Source organism: Macrotis lagotis, chromosome 3, assembly GCF_037893015.1.
Source record: "Macrotis lagotis isolate mMagLag1 chromosome 3, bilby.v1.9.chrom.fasta, whole genome shotgun sequence".
In the NCBI taxonomy this organism is placed as follows: Eukaryota; Metazoa; Chordata; class Mammalia; order Peramelemorphia; family Peramelidae; genus Macrotis; species Macrotis lagotis.
This window is the reverse complement of record NC_133660.1, coordinates 280162740-280182922: the sequence shown is the minus strand read 5'-3', so window position 1 is coordinate 280182922 and position 20183 is coordinate 280162740. Positions and strand designations below refer to the sequence as shown.

Below are 20183 nucleotides of genomic sequence, written 5' to 3'. Positions count from 1 at the left end.
ATATACTTCTCTACCGAGGAGGACCATCTCTCCTGGCAAGAAAGGCCCCAAATTATGCCAATGACTCTTATATACAGTTCCTCCCTTTTATGCCAATCATCTGTCAGGGTTACAATCTAATCAATACCATTCTCTAATAATATGTTTTCCCCATCCTGGTCATTATACTAATGAGCTCAGGGGAGGAAACAGTATTAGCCTGAACCTCCCTGAGCAGGCGTACTAGTAAAGGATGAGGACCTTAGCTCAACCCTGATTAACTGAAGCTAGTTGCTGACCTCCCCTTGGGTGAGGAGGCTTAATGGTGGCTGAGGGAACCCTATTCAGTTCAGTCTCTGGTCAGGGTCACCCTACATTCCTCAGACTCTACCAGCATTTCATGGAGATTCCTGGATTTCAACCTTTGATAGAGGAACCTCAGGGGCCACCTGGTCTGACTCGTTTCATAAATTAGTAAACAGAGGTCCAGTGGGACTTGCTCAAGTGGCAAGTTGGGACTGGAATCTGGGTCCTCTGATTCCGAGCCCCTTCATCATTCCCGTAGCAGCATTCTCAAGTAACCTGGGTCTGCAGAGGTGGGCATTGCACCCCTCAAAGGCAGAGGTCAAAGCTTTGACGCTCTCAGAGACTGTTTGACTTTTGAAGGAACCCAGACCCAAGAACATGGACAAGGGAAGGCTTTGTAAAAAGTAGCCAAGGTCAGGAGGCAGCTAGGTGGCACAGTGAATAGAGCACTGACCCTGGAGTCAGGAGGACCTGAGTTCAAATCTGACCCCAGACACTTAATAATTACCTAGATGTGTGGCCTTGGGCAAGTCACTTAACCCATTACCTTATAAAAAAAACAAACAAAAAAAAGTAACCAAAAAGGTCTGAAAAGCTACCTCACTGACAAACTTGAACTTTTGGGAAGTGGGTATCATGGCTGAATAAAGGGGAGTCCAGTCTATGATCCCTTGGGGAGGGCTTTTTCCTGGGCTCAATCGGTACCCCACTCTTCCCTTGAGACCATCCAGTACAAAAAGAAAATAGAAAAAAACGGTAGGCTTATTTTCCAGTGGTGCTTGTGGGGAAACAAAGGAATGAATGATCAATGAACATAGCAATTCTCTCCAGTCTCACCTGCCCAATCTCAAGGGAGGTCACTCCTTGGCTAATCTAAGAGGTTGGCTTTTGGAAGCCCTTGACTGAAAGAGAGACAAGCCTGGAGTTCCTTCTCCTGGGCCCTTGCAGAGAATTTACTTCCTAGAATTTTAAATCGTCAAACATAAGGACTAACCAAACTCTGGTCTAGAAGTTTCCTGAACCAATGAGATCACCGTAAGTAGAAGTTCCCTGTGGCCAGGCACATGTCACTATGGTCTGTGAATGGCAGTATGGTTTAGTGCTTCAGGCTGACACAGCCTCCAGGGGTTTCCTGCTTCCCAAAGCTCCAGATTCACCAGAGATGTTGGCAGAGGCCTCTCAGAGACCATGTTGCCTTCTGAAATACCCCACTGATGGACAATGCCCACTCCAACCAAATCCTCCAACCTGGCAGGTTAATGACTCTAGAGTGAGCCATTAAGAGTGAGGAGGATCAGGGCAGGGAGGCCGACCTCCCAGGCTGCCCACCTCCTTTGCCACCCTTTAGAGTCCAAGATCCACCCAAGTAATCCCAACATTATGTGCCCCCCCAAAGAGTTTCTGATTTTTGGATTGACAAAAGGAAATAGCAACAACTTTGCTTTTTATTATTATATAATCTCACACCAATCTCCAGGCAGCCCTTCGAGGGGTGACTGCTCAAGAACTCCTAGTGACTCCCTAGTGTCTCAAGGATAAACTCCAAAATATTCAGTTTGGCGGAACATCAACCTTTCCAGACATTGCCTCGTTTTGATATCCCACGCACCTGGCTCTAGGCCTGGGCGTGATCAATCCCCCTTCGGTGTGGAGGCATCCAAGCTGCTGGCACTTCCTTTGGTGGAGACCCCCATAAGGGCCCAGAGTGAGCTGTAATCCCAGCAATTAAGGGGGAGTTCTCACGAGAGTGGTCAGTGTCCTGGGCGGATGGGGATGAGCCGGCCTATCCATGGGGGCGCCATGGCTGGCTGGTCTCAGGACTCCCTATCCTGGGCTATCTCAGGAGGCCCCTGCCCAGCCTTCCTGCCTTGCCGCTATGGAGCTGCCGATCTCCCCTTTTTTCCCGTGGGAAATCCATGGCGGGCAGCGTGTGGCTGAGCAGAGGTGGGGGCTGGGGCCCGGTTGGACGTTTGTAAGAACGTGTCCAGGAATCTGGGGCTGGGGGGAGAGGGGGCCCGGCCGGAGTGGTACATTAACTAGGCTGGAATGGTGGTTTAATTTGTATGGAAATCTGTCAGGGTCCATGACCAGGTCCCTGCAGGGCCAGCTCTGGCCATCAATCGCTCCCCAGTCAGGAAAGTGGGGCAGATCTTCATGGGAGGCAGGAGCCAACTGATGGGGGTCAAGGACCAGGCCCAATTTGGAGCTCGCCTCTGGCTGCCATTTGAGGGGAAGGATGTCATACAGGTCCAGAGTCATCATTTGGAGGGGGCTGTCCTCACTGGTGGCTGAGGCCCAGGTTGGGCCACAGTGGGCCATGACCATAGCCGGTGGAAGCCTGGGAGGGGGCAGGGGCCCCAGAGGCCTCTGCTTCCTCCTTCCCAGGGGCAGCCATGAAGTCTGACTTTCAAGTACTCTTACAAGTCGCTCCGGAGGGTGCTCAGCCACCCATGTTTTTGTTTTGGTTCGGAGGCCCCCGGTTGCCCAGGGTTACCTGACCCCATCCTCCGCTCCCCCGTGTTTGCTTTCTTTTGTGGCTCTTGAATGACTGAAATGAGCTGCTGGGTGGGGAGCTCCCCTCCCTGTCTCCCCCATTCATAAATCTGTAATTTCCCATCCGCCTTCCCAGCCCTCTTCCACGACTCTCTGAGATGATTCATGCTTCGTTGAGATAGCAGCATCAAAGCCCACGAACGCAAACATTAGATGCCAGTTTGACTCGGGTACAAATACACCTGGTGTCCTAAGACAAACGGGCATTTTGCCAGGTTCGCCTGCTGGGGAAGGGCAGGGTGGCGCCTCTGGGGGCCCCCAAGGTCTCCTGGCTGCCGGCCCCGGGTCACAGTGTCCTGCCTTGGGGACCTCCAGCCAGCTGACCCTGGCCTCTGTCTCCTCAGGTATTTTCACCACAGAGAATCAAACAAAAGTGGAAGGAAAGGCCTGGCTCCCATGACCCGGGGCCCTGCCATCCTCCCCATGGACATCACTGCTAAGAAAGGCCTTCTGGATGTCCTGGAAGACTGGGCACCTTCCTCTTCTGTCTCGGGGTCTACATGGACTTGGACCAGGGACTCGGACCAGACCCTTGGAAGATGCTCCCTTGGTCAATGCCCCGCAGCCTTAGAGCCTCCTGGAGCACAGAGAGGGTGGGCCGCCCGACCAAGATGGGCTTCCAGAGTTCTGAGGTCACTTACTTATTGGTCCAGTGAACGATTGTTGAAGAGAAGGGAAGTGAAGTGGAAAAGACCACCCAATGCAAGCTCTCCGGTTCTTCATCCCCAAGACCGGACTGAGGGAACCAATCCAGAACAAGGGCTCCAAGGTCCTCAAATCACTTCGTTTTCTATCCTTTTCCAAGCAATAGAGAGACCTCAAGATGATGTTTTAGAGTTCAGAGGTTTTAGCAAGAGAGTTTTCACTACCCCCGAAGCTGCTGTTCCTGGAGCTAATCAGGGCTTCATTGTGGCTCTCTGCTTGCCCCCACCCCCCAGGTCTCTCCAAGACACCCCTAACATTCCTGAAGTCACTGTGAAGCTTAGAGTCCCTGCTCACCAAGGAGGCAGAACAGCTCGGGAGAAGCCCCAATTCTTCCTGGTCTGGCCATGAGTCAGTGGCCCCTAGGGTGGGGCCCTCGGGACTCTTTCCCAGGGCACAAAGAACTGAGGGGGCTACAGTCCTTTGGAGCTTTCTAGAAAACTAGAAGCAATTGTGCTTAATATCTAGTTAGCAAGAATAATGAATCAAAATGAAAAATTACCAGGGTCAGGAGTCTTGGAGGATTTGAGGTCAAATCTGGAATCAAACACTTCCTAGCTGGGTGATCCTGGGCAAGTCACCTCACACCTCACCCTATCTGTTTCGGTTTCTTCATCTGTAACTTGAGCTAGAGAAGGACTCCCCCCAAAAACCCAAAATGGGGTCACAGAGAGTTGGATGCATCTGAAACAAATGAGAAACCACAAGAAATGACCTGGTGGTGGTCACTGTGCCCTTCCCCGGCCAGGGGGTGCCATGACAACTTCCTGGCTCTCACACTCTTCTCCCCCCTCCCTCAGCTTTCCCCTCACTAGGTAATGTCCAGTCTCAGGGTCCATCCCCTCACCAAACCTAAGAGAAGATATCTTTGCAAAGTTGGGGGGAGGGGACGTTCTGGTTAGTCAACGCTCAAATTTCTCCCCTTCCCTTCCTCGGTGGCCTGGCTAGAGTTGTTCTCCTTGGTTTGCAGGGGGGTACCATTAAGGCAATGTCCTGTGACTTGGCCAGATTGGCGCTGGGTCTCATGCTACCAAAGCTCTTGGGCCCAAGGGCCCCCTCCCCCAGGTCAAGCAGCCTCTGCTCCTGTGAGTGACGTCTCCCACCTCCCCAGGCATCCAACCCATTCCCTTCCCCTTTAGAGTGGCCCTCGGCCTGCTTCTTTTCAAATGGAATTTTTCCTCCTGGGGTGTAGTGATTTCAGGTGTCCTGGGGTTCTCCCACTAGGGACATACTCCCGTTTTAAACTTGGTGGTAAACAGGCTTTCAGGGGGTCACCAAGAGAGCCAAGGCTGAAATTCTCCACTCAGAAGAGGAAGAAAGAGGCAAAGAGGTGTCAAGCAATTGAATGCAGCCAAGGAGCAGGTGGCCGGGCCGTGGGACAAGGACACCCCATGCGGGCCTTTCTGACCCTGGTCCTGGCGTGCAACCAGCCCAAAAGCCCAAAGTGCTGGGCCGACATGTCTGATCTATGCTCTCCTAGACCCCTCGGTGGCTGAGTGTCTTGTCCTGGCTCTGTTTTTCCCTCCCCTTGCCCGGGGAGGCTGCTGGCCTGGCCTCTGCAGGGCGGAACCTGACCCTCCATCCCAGAACAGCTCTGACCTCCGTCTCCTCCGGTATTCAATTACACTGACTGAACAGATCTGAAGAATTTCCAGCAGGGCTCCCTGTTCCAGGATGTGAACATCCAGAGACGTTCGCCACGGCGAGACCTCTGAGATCACCGGGCCGATGCCCCTGACAATGCAGAATTGTTCCCCACCGTCGGGGAAGGCTGGCTTATTTACCTGGTAACAGAGGCCTTGGCCGGCTCGCGGAGGATGTCATTATATAAGAGTCACACGGTTTCTGGGCAGCTGCCCCGGAGGATGAAGTAAACCTTCGTGATAGGACTTGCTCTGGGACACAAGGAGCCAGAGGAGAGGGGGAGCAGAGCTGTGGGCCTAACCTTTGGAGAATGCCAACCTGGCAAGGCTTGGGCTCGGGGCTCTCTACGGTGGAACTGGTGACTTGAGAAGGAAGGAAGAGACAGGAGAGTCTGTGTTCCAAGTGGGCAACTGTCAGGAGGCTGGGGAAGCTGGCTTAGTGGCCCTGGAACACGTGGCAGTGGTGGGGTGCCACGTGGCGGCCTACCCTCGGTTCTAGGGCCACGGAGATGTCATGGGAGGGTTCCAGCCCAGTCCAGACTCAACTCGGGCCTGGGGAGCAACATGGTTGAACCCCCCCCCCCCAACTGATGTCTTTCTACTATGATGGGAGGCAGGGCTGAGGGAGGTGGGCATGAGAGTAAAGTGCCAGCCACATTCCTGACCCTGATCTCCGAGGGATGGAGAGCCTGGGAAAATTGGGGAATCCAAAGGCAGCTTCCCTGTCCCCCAGCTTCATTCAGTTCCTGGGCTGTTGGGTGGTCCCTCCAATTATTGGCCATACTCTGATCTCTTTAGATGCCATGTCCCCTGGTAGAGTCCTAGGTCCTGGAGGGCAGAGATTGTTTCTCTTTTTGCCTCAGTGGCTCCACAGAGTGTCCCAGTCCTAGAGAAGGGAGGGACTTCCTAAGAGGTTCTGATCGATAATTCAGCCAGCAGTTGTGTACCCATCTCTTGCCTAAGGTTCCAGGTCTGCAAGGACAACCAGGAAGAACCCCCTGTGGGCTCCAGGAGCCCCCATTTCTTTGGTGCAACCACATTTATGTGCAGAATAAATATAAGGGGGGCACAGGTGCTGGAGATCAAGAATTAGGGTATTTTCTGGGGTTTCGGGGTTCCATCACTAAGAATCATGCATTCTAGGTGCTCACTAGAGCCTCATGGGGCTTTGGAGAAGACGTTGCCCAGGCACAGATAGGGCAAAGGAATGGCCCAAGGTCACACAGAAAATCCAATGGCTCTTTGGAGCTCTCCTGGTCTCTTATAACCAAACTGCCCAGGAAGAGGCCAGGGAGTCCCTGCCCAGCCAAGGCAGGTGCCCCTGCCCCCCCAGTGGCAGCTCCCCCCCTTGGACCCAGGCTGCCCGGGTCTGGACTCTTATGTAATTACCTCCTCCAGTTCCACACCAAGAATCAGCCTGTACACTCTGTGTTTACTCTTTGGCTCGAAGGTGAGTTTCATTCAGAAGAAACTGCCATTGTTTCTTTGCCTTCCCATGGGAAAGTGGGCCTTGGCCCGGGTTCAAGCCTCGTCAGGTATGTGCCGTGGGGCGGGCGCTAGCTCGCTGGCAGGCCCAGCTACCTTTGCCAATCTCCCGGGGGAGAGGCTGGCCTCCCTGATTCCTTTCTGACCGGCTGCCTCTCCCCACGAGTGGCCCGGAGGTCCGGGATAATCTTTATCCCTGGCCAGAGATGGAGGCTGTTCTCGAGATGGTGACCTGAGCAGGCCTGGAGCCTTCTAGATCTGAGGACCCCCATTCTCTATGGGCTGGAGGGAGACAGGCAGAGCTTTGACACCCTGCAAAGGCAGTTGGGGAGGGGTCATGGGGAACATGGGACTTCAGCAGGATTGTACCTAAGGGGAAAAACCTGGGTCCTCAGGACCCAGGGTTCAAACCCCACACTTATGGATTCAGTTGTGGAACCCTTTTTACCCTCAATTCCCTCAACCCCAATTTATTGATCATATGCTCACTTGGACAACTGGAAAATAAAGGGATTCAGACAGGAAGCTCTCGCTGTCCTATCCCCACCCTCGATCCCTCTGCTTAGCTATAACGAGAAGGCGCTTGGTGGCCATGGCCCGGCCGCCGACACAGGGCGTTGGTGCCCCTCTCCCTCTCTATCTCTATGGGAGCCAAAGGCCGCCATGGTCCTAACTGGACAATGATATGGAACAACCTACCTGGTGACCTTCTCCTCCCTCCCCATGAAAGGAAGCTCCTGAGGGCAGGTGCCCCCAGCCCCAACCTGATCCAAAGAAGGCCTTTAAAGGTTCAATAAAGGTATATTGAATTGACTTAACTTTCTATTGGCATTTTAAGACCAGATTGAGGATTAGCGGGTCCAGAGCTAGAAAGTGACCTTGGGGTCCATCTGGGTTTGGGGCTCTCATAAGACCCAGAGAAGGGGCCCAACAGGAAGTGGCTACAGGGGCCAGAATTTGAACCCTGTGGGTACCATGTTTTTTCCTGCCACGGGCTCTGAGGCCACTGGGCTGCCCTCGGGCCTCTGCCTTCTTTCTCTCGGGGTACTGGGAGCCTCCAGCTGGGTCACTGCTTTGCAGAGTGGAGCTTCCTCCCACCCCCCTGCCCTTGGCTCCCTCCCTCGGTTTGGGCCCCGGTGCCTATATTTAGCCTCCTGAGGCTAACCTCTGTTTCCCTCCCTGGGGATGACATTTCATCCGCTGGGAACCCTGACCTGCCCCACTACTTTCCTGTTATGAGCTAACCCTGCGTCCCGGAACAATAGGCATCTTCTTTAAAATCGGAAATACAATATTGACACTAATGAGGTACCTTTTAACCCTGCCAGCCCTGGCTGGGGAAGGGATGAGGAGTCTGGCCACCCAGGGGCCGGGCTGGGGTCCCCAGGGGCTTTCACTCATCCGTCTGGGGTCCTTGGGCCAAGGGGCTGAGCCGGAGCCGAAGGTCTGAGCCTGCCCGTGGAAATGGGAGGCTGAGGGAGACCAGGGAGCTGGGGAAGGTGCCAGACCTCTGGGGGGGAGGGGCAAAAATGGGCCAGGCAGAGAGAGACCCTGTGACCGGGCCACAGACACCAGAGGGTCAATCAGGCAGCGGAGATTGAGTACTGCTTGGAGGAGCTCCGTAAATCTGGACCAACTGAACTGAACTGAAGTCATCAAGGGAGCCGGGAGCCCCCTCCCAGAAGCCTCTGCTTGGGGAGAGTCCCTTAAAGCCCTCAGCTTTCTGCAGATCTCTGTCCTTCTCTTCCTCATCCTCCTCCAGGAAGCCTGTCCAGATTTCCCAAGTATCTTCGGGTTCTCCCACTCCTTAAAAACCCATGCTTTACTGTTCACCCACTGGCTCCCCTCCTCCAGAGGCCTCTTATAGTGTGTCTTGGGGTCTCCCTTGTTTGTCTAATTGGTGTTGGCCATAGAGTAGGTGACTAGTACCTGCTCATTGGAATGAGCTGGATTTCATCTGACCTTTGTGAAGCACCTGCTGTATGTGAGGCAAGAGGCAGTGTGGCCCGGGGAGAGAGTCAGGACGACCTAGGCTCGAGGCAGGAATGTCCAAGACAACCTGTTTGGGGTCCACATCTTCTACCCTAGGATTCCACGTGGCCCTGGTCTTGGGATCCTGGGTCAAGCTCACCCATTGTACAGAGGTCCAGGAGGGTCATCTACGGAGGGAGCAGCTGAGCTGAGGTTCGAACCAGCACCTCTAACTCTACCTGCTGGAAGAGTAGCAGAGATGTGGAGGAGGCAGAACCAGACCTGGGGTCCTTGACAGAGGAGGAGGAAGAGGGTGGCTGGCATGCCTCACAGGTGGAACAGAGATCCCCATTGCTGATGGTTGTTACCACCAGCGGCCTGGCATGGTCTACCCAAGCTCCAAGTGTCTAGAGAACCCAAATGGGAAGGGAGAAGGATGGGGGGGTCCAAGGAAGCCTCAGTTTCCACCCATGTCTGATTGTGTGTTACCTGGCTGAGTTAGAAGCCATGTGGACTGTCTGTTGGGGGGAGTGCAGGGCTGGGCTGGAGGCTGGGCAGTGGGGGGGTTCATTGGAGGCCGGGGACACAAGCATCCCCCACAGCGTGTATCTCACCTAAGGTTGAGGGGCTTCCCTTTGGGAGCCGGGGGCTCATGTCAGTAACTGGGCCGGCCTTCCCAGGGAGGCTGCCGGAAAGGCCAGGCCAGTTGTGACAAGCCAACAAAGGTCATCTCAAACAATCCCTGGCTTTCATGTGTGGGGCGCTGCTGGGGGAGCCGGTCGCCTCTGAGCCTTGAAGGAGAATGGCGATGGCGTGGAACACAGACTCGGGAGGAGAGACCCAAGAACAACATTCTCTGCAGGAAGTTCCCACGGGCCGGAGCCTTGGGGCTGGGCACTGGGGCAAGGGGTGGGGCCTGGCCTGGCAGGCCTCTGCAGGAGGAGGTGCCTGGCCATGGGCAGTCAGAGACTTCCTGTGGCGTGTGGAGAGCCCAGTGCTCTGCCCAGGCCTTGCCCTCTCTCTGCCTCTACTTGCCCATCTGTTAAATGGGCATCAAGGAGGCACTGAAGGCAGTCTCTGCATTACGTGGAAGAAGACCCCAAGTCCATGGGAACTGCCTCAGACTCCCTACACAGAGGAGCAGAAGTGCTGGCTCTAGTTCATTCATTCATTCATTCATTCACTCATTCATTTACTCACTCATTCAGTCACTTATTCATTCACTTATTTATTCAATACCAATTCCACAGCCAGGAGATGTTCCAGGAACTAGGCTGATGAGGACAAAGATCCAGGAACCTCATTATGGCGCTGTCAGGGACTCCACAGTCTCAGCTACATAGAGAAGTGACTTATCCCAGGTCACCAGTGACAGGGTCAGGATTCGAATCCATATCTCCTGACTCCTGGCCCAACATTCTCTCCTCCTTCTCACCTTTCCCTCAAGAACCCTATTGAACACTTCAAACCTTTGCTCACCGGGCCCTGGGCTGCCTGCCTCAGGGTTGGGGGTTAATTTCCCATCTCAGCCCTCCAATGTCAACCTCCAGGCATTTGCTCAGACTTCCCTCCCTACCTGGGGACACATAGGTTTCGTTCCCTCATAGGTTTTACTGAGGAGCCAGAAGCCTGGGGAGAGGTTCCCGAGAGGGCCAGCAAGGGTGTTTTCAGTCCTCCAGTCCCTGCCTGCTGGACTGATTGGCCTCCATGGTTTTGGAAGGCTTCTGAGCCACAGGGGCTTCCTGGGCTGCGCAGGCTCATCAGGACGAGCTCTGGCTTTGGGAGCTTTTCTGGCTTCCGAATAAACTGGGATTGACTGGGGGACCCCCCCCCCCCACCCGCTTCAAGGCATCCTGGAAAGATTTGTCTGTGCTCCCAAGGGAGCAGCTTCTTCCCAGACATTCCCCCCAGGGCTCATCCTAGGATGAGATAATGGGAAAAGGGCAAAGCTGTGATTAGTGGAGAAAGACTGGGTCAGCTCCTCTCCTTTCCCAAAGCCTGGTGTGGGAATGCTGGGAGGAGCCTGGGGGCCTCCCAGGAGGACTGTGGGCCCAGGGCCCTGCCCCCCGACTCTCTCTAGGCACCTTCTAGGTATTGGTTGGATACAGGTCAGGCTGAAATCCCTCACCTTGCACCCTTCAGGTTCCCCAATACCCTTCAACCCTCACTTCAGGAGCCACGGAGGAGACCTGTGTTCAAATTCTGACTGGCACGGAGGAACTGGGTGATCTGACAGGTCCCCAGATGTCTCTGAGGCATGAGGACCCTATCTCTTAAATGAGGAGTTAGGATCAGCTGATTCATGGGTCTGTTAGCTCTAGTCTAGAAGCTTTCCCGATCCCCCAGCTTCCGGTGTCTTCCCTCCACTGATGACCTTGGATTCATTTTGTACCTAATTGGCTTAAGCTTCCATGAGACTATGTTGTCTCCTCTTTTAAAATGGAAGCTTCCTGAGGGCAGGGACTGTGTTGCTTTGCCCTGTATCCTTTGTCTACCACAAGCAAGGGAAGAGTCCCCCCCCAAGGAATGGGTGGATGAAGACCATTGGTTCCAATAGCCATTGGACAGACATCAAAGATATCAGGATCATCACTGCATCCCTGGCCATTCTGATTGGGGTCCTGCCACTGGTCTTTGATGACTCTGGAAGAGAGAGAATGAGGTTGATGAATCTGTGCAGCACTTCTACATTTGAATCTAATCTGCTCGCCAATCAAGATCTCGCCCCATGATATCCTTGGGCCTTTTTCAAAATGGACAAACAGCGACAGCCTACAATGATAATAATAATCATAATAATACTAATAGGCACTTAATAAATGCTTGTTAGGTTACTGAGGGCCAGTTCAGCCCAATGGAGCTGGGCAAGGAAGGAGCTGAGCTCCTTCTGCTCCCCCAAGGGTGGAACTCAAAGCGTCCCTTGGAGTCGGGGTGGGCCAGATCCTGGGGCATTCCTCTCTGCTACACACAAGCCAAGCCATCTTGCACATGGTCCATCACTCTGCATTGACTTGGCAATCTGTTAGACAACAGGATGTAAGTCCCCTGGGGCAGGACCAGTTGGTCCTTTTGCCTTTGTCTCCCCAATGTCTAGAAAAGGATCCAGCTGTTTTGACTTTATTTTCATTGATATAGCCAATTCTCAGTGAAGAAGCTGTTTCTACCAGTCTTTTGACAAATGTTCTGTGATTTGGAGCCTGGTCCTGCCCTCAGGAGGCATATGGCCTATTGGGCATCCAATATACTGAGTACTATGTAAATGTAGAGTGATGGGCAGATATACAGAATGACCTGGACTGACTGTGTCAGAGGCGGGATTTGAACCCAGCTCTTCCTGACCCCAAGGGCAGCTCTCTTCCAAGCCACTCTGCTTTTGGGACCCAGCCAAAGCAGCCTTCTTACTGTTCCTTTCCTATGATGCTTAATCTCTTCTTCCTAAGCCTTTGCCCAGGCTGTGCCCCCTGCCTGGATTGCTCTCCCTCCTCACCTCCATCTCTTGGAATCCCTATTTTCCCTTATGACTTAGCCCAAGCATTCCCCTCTACTTGAAACTTTCTGCAGTCTGTCCCCCCCCCCCCCATACTAAGCATCCTCACCCCTCCCAGTTACCTGAAGGTATATGGGTTAACATCATTGCTTATGCTCAAATATCCTTGGATGAATGAAAATGTATTTATGATGTACCAACCATTGCCTAGAGGACATCTAGAAAAATGGAGACAGTCCTGTGCTCAGGGAGCATCCAATCTATTATGGGGAGACCCCCACTCCCACACACATATACAACAGAGAGAAAGGCCTGGGGCCTTTGTATTCAAGGGGAAGCTGATGGTAAAACATCTTTAATGTGATTTCCATTCACAAAAAGCTCACCTGGAGTTGGTTTGGAGAGACTCAACAATACCAAGATTTGGGGAACAAGAATTATTTTCTTTTCTTGGGTCTTCAGTAGCTGTGGCTACTGAGGAGACTGGGAGTCAGACCGCATCTCTATAGCCATTTGGGCAACGACTGTGACCAACAGGCTGGAGGCAGGGTCTTCTGGTGGATGCAGTTGACCCTCGAATTCTTGGTTTACCTACCATTTGGGGGCAGCTGGTTCGTGACTGGTGACAGAGATGGCCAACTCCTTCTCTGCTAAGCTTGCTGCTTGATGATGGCTCCAAGACCCAAACAGCAGGTGAGCCTCAAGGACAGATTGGTAACTCCTTAGACATCCAAAAGACAATTCTGTTATTGTTGTTATCAGGGAATGTGAATATCCCCAAAATGGATTGGCTGGTTTGCAGGGTCTTTGGTGCCTTCTGGAAGAAAGATTTCATCCCTCCCTCCCCCATCACTCCCATCACACACATAATTGTATATGAAAAAAGAAACCACCCAAACAGGGCACCTACTGACACAGCTCCTTTGGACTCATTAGCTGTCTCTGGGGCCATGTCTTTCCCATGGAGAAGAACACCCAGTTGGAGAAACCTTGTTTCCCAGGTTGGTCCCAGGTTGACCTGGTACCCATTCACTTTCCCAAGGGCCCTGGATTGTTTCTGGCCAGCACTGTAGGCAGGGCAGCCACTTGGCTGGAGCCCCCAGTTGGGTGACAACTAAGCCAGTGCTTTTCTCCTTCTTCTCACACTGTTGAATTCACTTACGATTGTAGATTAAACATACAAAGGGAGCCATTCTTAAAAGAAGGAAAGGGGAGACGTGCACAGGATGGTTTCACTTCATTTCCTTTCAGATGTTTTGGCCATACACACACACACACACACACACACACACACACACACACACACACACACACACACAAGATTAGAACTTGGTTTGGTGCTGAGATTGACTTCCCATCTCCAAGTCCCAAGGGTCCATGCAGTAGGACTGGCATCCAGGGTAAAGGATGGGAATCTTGACTCACTCTTCACATCATCTACCTCTTCTCTTTCAATACTGGGCTTTTTCTAATCTAGGGCAAAACTCTGGGTCAGAAGCAGAGCCCCCCTCATTGTATCTGTCCCATAAACAAAGCCCGCTCAACTATGTGGATTTGGAAGGCTTGGAAAGAAGACTGGATTAGGAGGTTTGAATTCTCAGTCTGACAAAATAGATGTCCTTCTTGGAGACTCAATTTCCTCCTCCTCTAAAAATGCTGAATAAGTTCTCAGGATCCTGCCAGCTCCAGAGTCTATAATCTGACCAACTGCTAATCCCTGATTCCCTATGAGAAAATACAGTCCCCAAATTTACTCATAATCAATGTGTCCCTATGTTGTTTTCCAGTGTGACGGATCCTAGGGTACAAATTCATGTTCATGTCATGGCATCCCTAATATCAGTCTTCTTTGAGAATGAAGGACAAACATCATCATCATCATCATCATCATCATCACCATCAGCAGCAGCAGCAGCAGCAGCAGCAGCAGCAGCAGCAGCATTTCAGTCCTAGAATTCAAAAGATCCGGGACCCTGGACAAGAGCCTCCTCTTCTCTGATTCTTCAACAACAAAGCTGGGAGGATATTGGAACAACTCTATACTGGGACCCTGGAAAAAAGGGTAGAACAAAACCAGCCAGTGGGATTCAAGAAGGCCAAAAGGGTAGTGATGTTCCTATGCCCTCTTCTTGTCCACCTCACTCATCCTGACTTTTACCCATCCTGCTTTGGGCTGCTTACTCCTTAACTGGTCCATGGGGGTGTCTAGTCTCCCTCAAGAAATGATAAACTTGGGGAAGACAGATGCCATCTTTGGATGAACATTTGCAAAGGTCTCTCTCTCTCTCTCTCTCTCTCTCTGTCTCTTTTTTCTGAAGTCTGATCTCACTGATTATAAAAATAGCAACTAACATTTAAACTTCCTATGGTTCAGTTACTGTACTGAATTACTTATAAGTATGATCTCATTTGAGCTTCATAACAACCTGGGAATAACATAACAACAGTGGATATTGTCATTATCCCCATTTTGCAGTTGAGAAAACTGAGGCAGGTAGAGATTACGTGACTGACTCAGGGTCATACAACTAATAAGTATCTATGTTCAGATTTGAACTCGGGAAGCTGAGTCTTCCTGATTCCAAGGCCAGTGATCTGTGCTCTATGGTGTTGCCTTTGTGTATACACTAATTTACATATTTCTTCTATTAGAAAATAAGTTAATAGCATTAATACATTAATAGCAAAAAAAGATAGTTCTCTCCCCTCAAGGTGCATATTTGCTTTTTTTTTATAATTTAAAAATTTTTTTTAGGTTTTTGCAAGGCAAATGGGGTTAAGTGGCTTGCCCAAGGCCACACAGCTAGGTAATTATTAAGTGTTTGAGACTGGATTTGAACCCAAACTCCTGACTCCAGGGCTGGTGCTTAATCCACTGCACCACCTAGCCACCCCAAGGTGCACATTTTCTAATGAACTCTCATTAATCAGTGAAAAGGTTATCACCTCTGCTTAAAATTTGGGCTCCAAGGTGACCACTGTAGAGAGGATGGTCAAGGTTTTTATCAGAGGGGTGGGGTGAGAGCCACGGAGGAGGAGAGGTTGTTGCTGGGCTAGGCTCCACGGATGCAAATGGGGGCTCATCCGCTCCCTGCCTCCACGGCCCTGTATCTTGGACCCTCTCCTGATGTCCAGGAGCAGGGGAAAACTTCTACCTCTTTCAGTCTTGTGAAAAGGGTAGAGCAAATGGGCAGATCTCTTTGATTACCTGTTGTGCAGAAATCCCATCTTTACTCCATGTGGCCGCAGTATGACCTTAGTCTGTTCTCCTCTGACCAGCAGGGGATGGAAATTGGGTCCTAATTCTCCACCTTGGCCTCCAGGGTGCATCCCCAAGGCTGTACTGAGGGAGTGTGAGATAAGGCCTCATTGATCCGGCATTCCTCCCTTGGGGAGGCCATTGTTCATGGAAAGAAGATACCTTAAAAACTATTAGACTCCAAGAAAAAATGTGAGCTATTTTAGACCAAAGAATGTGGGAAGGAAATAATAGCAGGAAGAGAATTAAATCAAATTATTAGTATTTTTTATTTAAGGTGTAATTTCAGACACATTCTGATAACTTCTGGAACTACTTAAGGCTCAGAGGTTTGAATTCTCTTGAAGTAAAAACCAGATGACATTGCTCCAATACCCCCAATCCTTGTGTGCAGATGTGGAAGCCAAGTGGAAGGAAGAGCTGGGGTGGGTGATCTCATTCATACATAGACAGAGTATGTGGGGGTCTATAGAAATCCACAGATATCTCAGCCATGGACTTTGTTTTTTTAATTGAAATTTTATTTTATTTTATTTTTCCAATTATATCCAATGGTAGTTTTTCAACATTCATCCATTTGAAAATTTATGAGTTCCACATTTTTCTACCACTTTCCCTTCCCTCCCCCCTCCCCAGGAGGTGAATGATCTGATAAAAGCTGGACATGTATAATCCTGTTTAACATATTTCCATATTAGTCATGTTGTGAAAGAGGAATGAGAACTAAGGGGAAAGGAAAAAAAACCAGGGGAAAGGAAGGAAAAACATAAAAGAAGCTTTAAAAAAGGAATATAGTATGCATTCAGATCCCCTGGCTTTTCTTTGGATGGGGCTAGCATTGCCCATAACAGGTCTCCCAGGGTTGTCCTAGCTCTCCAAACTGCTGAGAGGAGCTGCATCCAACAAGGCTGATCATCTCCCAGTGTTGTGTTCATGTGGACATTGTTCTCTTGGTTCTTCTGCTCTCTTCCCTCAGCATCAGTTCCTGTAATTTGTCCCATGCTTCTCTAGAATCCAACCATTCGTGGTTTCTTATAGAACAATAGTCTTCCATAACATTTATATACCACCCCAATTGATGGGCATCCCCTTGATTTCCAACTTTTTGGTCACTACAAACTATTGTCTTTCCACACCATCCCTGGAACCACTTGATGTGTTCATCCTTTCCAAGAGGCTTCTGTGAAAATGTCAATTCTGATCTGGGAAGGGCAACCCATTGGAATCTCTGAAGCTCAGAATTTTATGTTCCTGTTTAAACATAGAACATAAAATGCCAGGGCTAGGAAGGCCTTAGATTCAAGATGATCAGAGCTGGGGGAGAACTTTAGAACATCAAAACTCAACAGGAGGGGTGGCTAGGTGGTACAATGGGTAGAGCACTGGCCCTGGAGTCAGGAGTACCTGAGTTCAAATATGACCTCAGACACTTAATAATTACCTAGCTGTGTGGCCTTGGGCAAGCCACTTAACCCCGTTTACCTTGCAAGCACCCCCCCAAAAAAAAAAAACAAAAATTCAACAGGACCTGGAAACTAAGAACATGGATTGGAGGGGTTCTTGCTTCAGCAAGGAGGACAGAAAGGCAGCTGGTGGCAGCTGGATCTAGAACTGACTCTCATCTTTCCTCCTTTGCCTGTAGATGCTCTTTCTGATGGGATCTTTAAAGTTCTTGTAAATGTAGGACATTGGTGGGGACAGGGATCTGGGGGTGACTTGTCTGAGATCATAAAGCCAACTGTTTCCTGCATCCTCCCCTATTCTGACACCACTCAGTGCTGGAGTCTCTTCCTGCCTCTGGTTCTCCCAAACCAAGTGGGGCTTCGTGGGCAGTAGTTATGTCACTAGTTGGGTGACCTTGGTTGAGTCCCTTGACCTCTGCTGACCTCAGCAGAGGGAGGCCAGTGAGGTGGGTGAGCTACATGACTTCAAAGGTCCTTCTAGTTTAGAAATTCTGGGACTTTGTGGGTCTCTGGGACAAAGTGAATAAAGCCCCATTTGTCTCAAAAGTCACACTGCCTCCCCTTCCCAAACAAATATCCCATTGAGGCCCCCAGAAACCAGGCGCATGTCCCTCAGACCTGAGCCATCCAGGGTGTCCTGGGGCAGCCACACACAGCTGAAAGACCAGATTTCTAGGTCTCTAATTCCCCTCCTGCTAACCCTCAGAGATGACCACAGTGGGTGAGCCAGGTTGGTTTGGGCTCCCTGTGGTGCCCAAGCTGGGCTGAGGGACAGGAGGGTCCCTGAGCAGGCATGAAGGCAGACCACAGCTGACCTCCCAAAGGGGGCAGTGTGCCAGCCCCGAGCGGGTGTCTGCCAAGTATGCCCTCCTGGCAAGTCAGCCTCTGGGTGGGGATGCCACCATCTCAGGCAGCATCTCTTCGCTGCCCTCAGCCAAAGGTGGCAAACCTACGCATGTGAGGGGCAGGTCAGCCGCCCCATCCGGGAGGGCAGACATGTGGTAACTGCTTCACGCCTGCTAAGGGGGCTCATTTCCGAACCACCCCTGGGTAATAGTTTCCAGCCATAAAGAGGCCTTCGTTTTCTCTCCCTTTTAACAGCGGAACTTTGCTCCCTTTGTCCTCAGGAGGGACACCCAGAGGTCGCCATGCTTTATGCTTAAGCAAATATTTTCCCACCATTTGGCAAAAGCGGCAATGCTCTGTGGGGCTGGGGTGCACTCTGACCACATTCCCCCTTCATCCACGGCTCCATCTTGGCATCTGGAGGTATCTGGAGGTTGTGGGTCCATTTCCTTTCCCTTCTGGCCTCCTTCCCCCAGCCCAGAAACGGGGAATCCTGGTCTGAAGCACTAGAGCCCACAGGCTAAACCCTGTGGCCTATACTCACAGATTGGAAAGCTGTGGATTCAAATCCCAGTTCTGACACTGATGGATTGCTTCACATTGGCCAAAGCTTCATTGCAATCCTACCTTGTTTCCTCTTCTGTAAAATGGGGCATTGAGGCCAGCTCCTGGTTCTTGCGGTTCTGAGGGAGAGCAGAGCAGGGATTGAAGCCAGCTGTGGTGAAGGGGTCCCTTAGTTCAAGGAGTAAAGTTTTCAGGGTCCCCCCCAGGGAGGAGACCAAGGTTTGATGGAAATGACTCACCCAAGGTTATCCAGGTACCAAGTATCTGAGGTGGATTTGAACCTGAGTCTACTCACTCCAGATTGGGTGGATTTTCTGCTCTCCCAGAACGGGTGACACTCAGGGCTTTGAGACACCAAGAAGACCATGACTTCCTGTTGCTTTGCAGACTTCATCAACCCCCACAATTCTCATCTCCATTATTCAGGGCTCCAGGGAGAGATGGGAGACCTCTGGCACTATCCTACCAGGGATTGTCCAAGGGAACCAGGAGGATCATTTTCAAATTCTCACCTGATGGAAGAAAAAGGACCACAATTCCTGAGTGAGGGTGACTCAAAGAAGAGACCCAAAGTCTCAGCTTGGGGTAGGGGTGATGATAGGGCAATAAAGGTCTAGGGTTTGCCAGTGACTGGGGAGGAGGGAAGTCCAAGCTTCATCAGGGACAGCTGCTTCAATGGGAGGCTTCAATTCAAAGTGCATTTATTAAGCACTACCTGTATGCAACACACTGAGAACATGACACTGAAGACAGTCCCTGTCTGTTACATGCTTATAGTCTACCGAACCTGCATCCCCAGAAGGTGGGGAGATGTGGATGTTTCTTGATTTGCTTGCTGAAATTCTCTCACACAAAGTCCCCCATTGCAAGTAGCTTGTATTGACTGATCTACATCCATGGGATCCTGCCCCCTACCTCCTCCATGGAAGGGAAGGGCCTCCCTCCTTCCTTCCCTCCTTCCCCCTTCCTTCCTTCCTTCCTTCCTTCCTTCCTTCCTTCCTTCCTTCCTTCCTTCCTTCCTTCCTTCCTTCCTTCCTTCCTTCCTTCCATTTTGTAACACTATCACTATTCCCTCACCCAAATAAAAAAAGAAAAGTCCATTATTAGAACAAATAGTCCTAGACAAGAAAAGCAAATTGAATCCCCCCCCCCACCATAGTCTAGAGCCCCAGCCCCATCTTGGGAAGCAGGAAACCTCCTCCATCATCCAGTTTGTCTTTGTGGTCCTCCCTGGTTCCCCAAGTGTCTCCTGGTACCCATGGTAGGATCATGTAAGTACTTGGTCCATTGAACTGTTGATGGGCAGTCACATTGGATTAGGAGGGAAACTTAACAACTGCCCACACTGGGGAAAGAGAACAGGGTAAGCCATTGTGGACCTGGGAAATGAGCTGGTCCCATGTTCCTGTTTTATTAATGAGGAATCTAAAGTCCTGGGTGGAAACTGGTTGAATCAGGATTTGAACCTCAGCCCTCATCTTGAAATCCAGCCCCTTGACACTGTGCAATGATGCCCCTGGGTTTAAGAAGGCCATTTATACCAACGGGTATATCAAGTCAAATATACTAATACCTCTTGCATTTATTTGTCCCAGACTTTATTCACCTTAAAGTACTTTCCCCAACCTGTCTCTCATTTACTCATTGGAGTCCTCTTGTGAGGAGTTGTCCTTGTCTTCATTGGACAAAGGAGGAAGCTGAGGCACAGCTGAGAGCTGTAGCTTGCCTGTTGTCACTCAAAGACATTAGTTAGTGGAGAATGGGGCAAGTTTAGCCAGGGAGGCTCGTCGTGTGAAGATTTATAGCAAGGGTTTGGAGGGTCAGGCAGGGTGTGTCATTGGCCTGGATGGTGGAAAGAGAGATGGCAGCCTTTGTAGGACTGGCATAGAGATGGTCTGTAGATTCACTGGTCCTTGGGGGACAAC

At 51.0% G+C, this 20183-nt stretch overlaps 1 long non-coding RNA gene across 1 annotated transcript; it reads right to left on the bottom strand.

The window, feature by feature from the left end:
- Window positions 1-1751: 1751 nt before the first annotated feature.
- On the bottom strand, window positions 1752-5333 carry LOC141516607 (uncharacterized). The gene is made up of 3 exons (XR_012476764.1): window positions 5140-5333; window positions 4043-4224; window positions 1752-3633 (listed from the first exon to the last, which is right to left on the bottom strand). It is a non-coding gene; the product is annotated as an uncharacterized LOC141516607 (long non-coding RNA).
- Between the last annotated feature and the right edge of the window lie 14850 nt (window positions 5334-20183).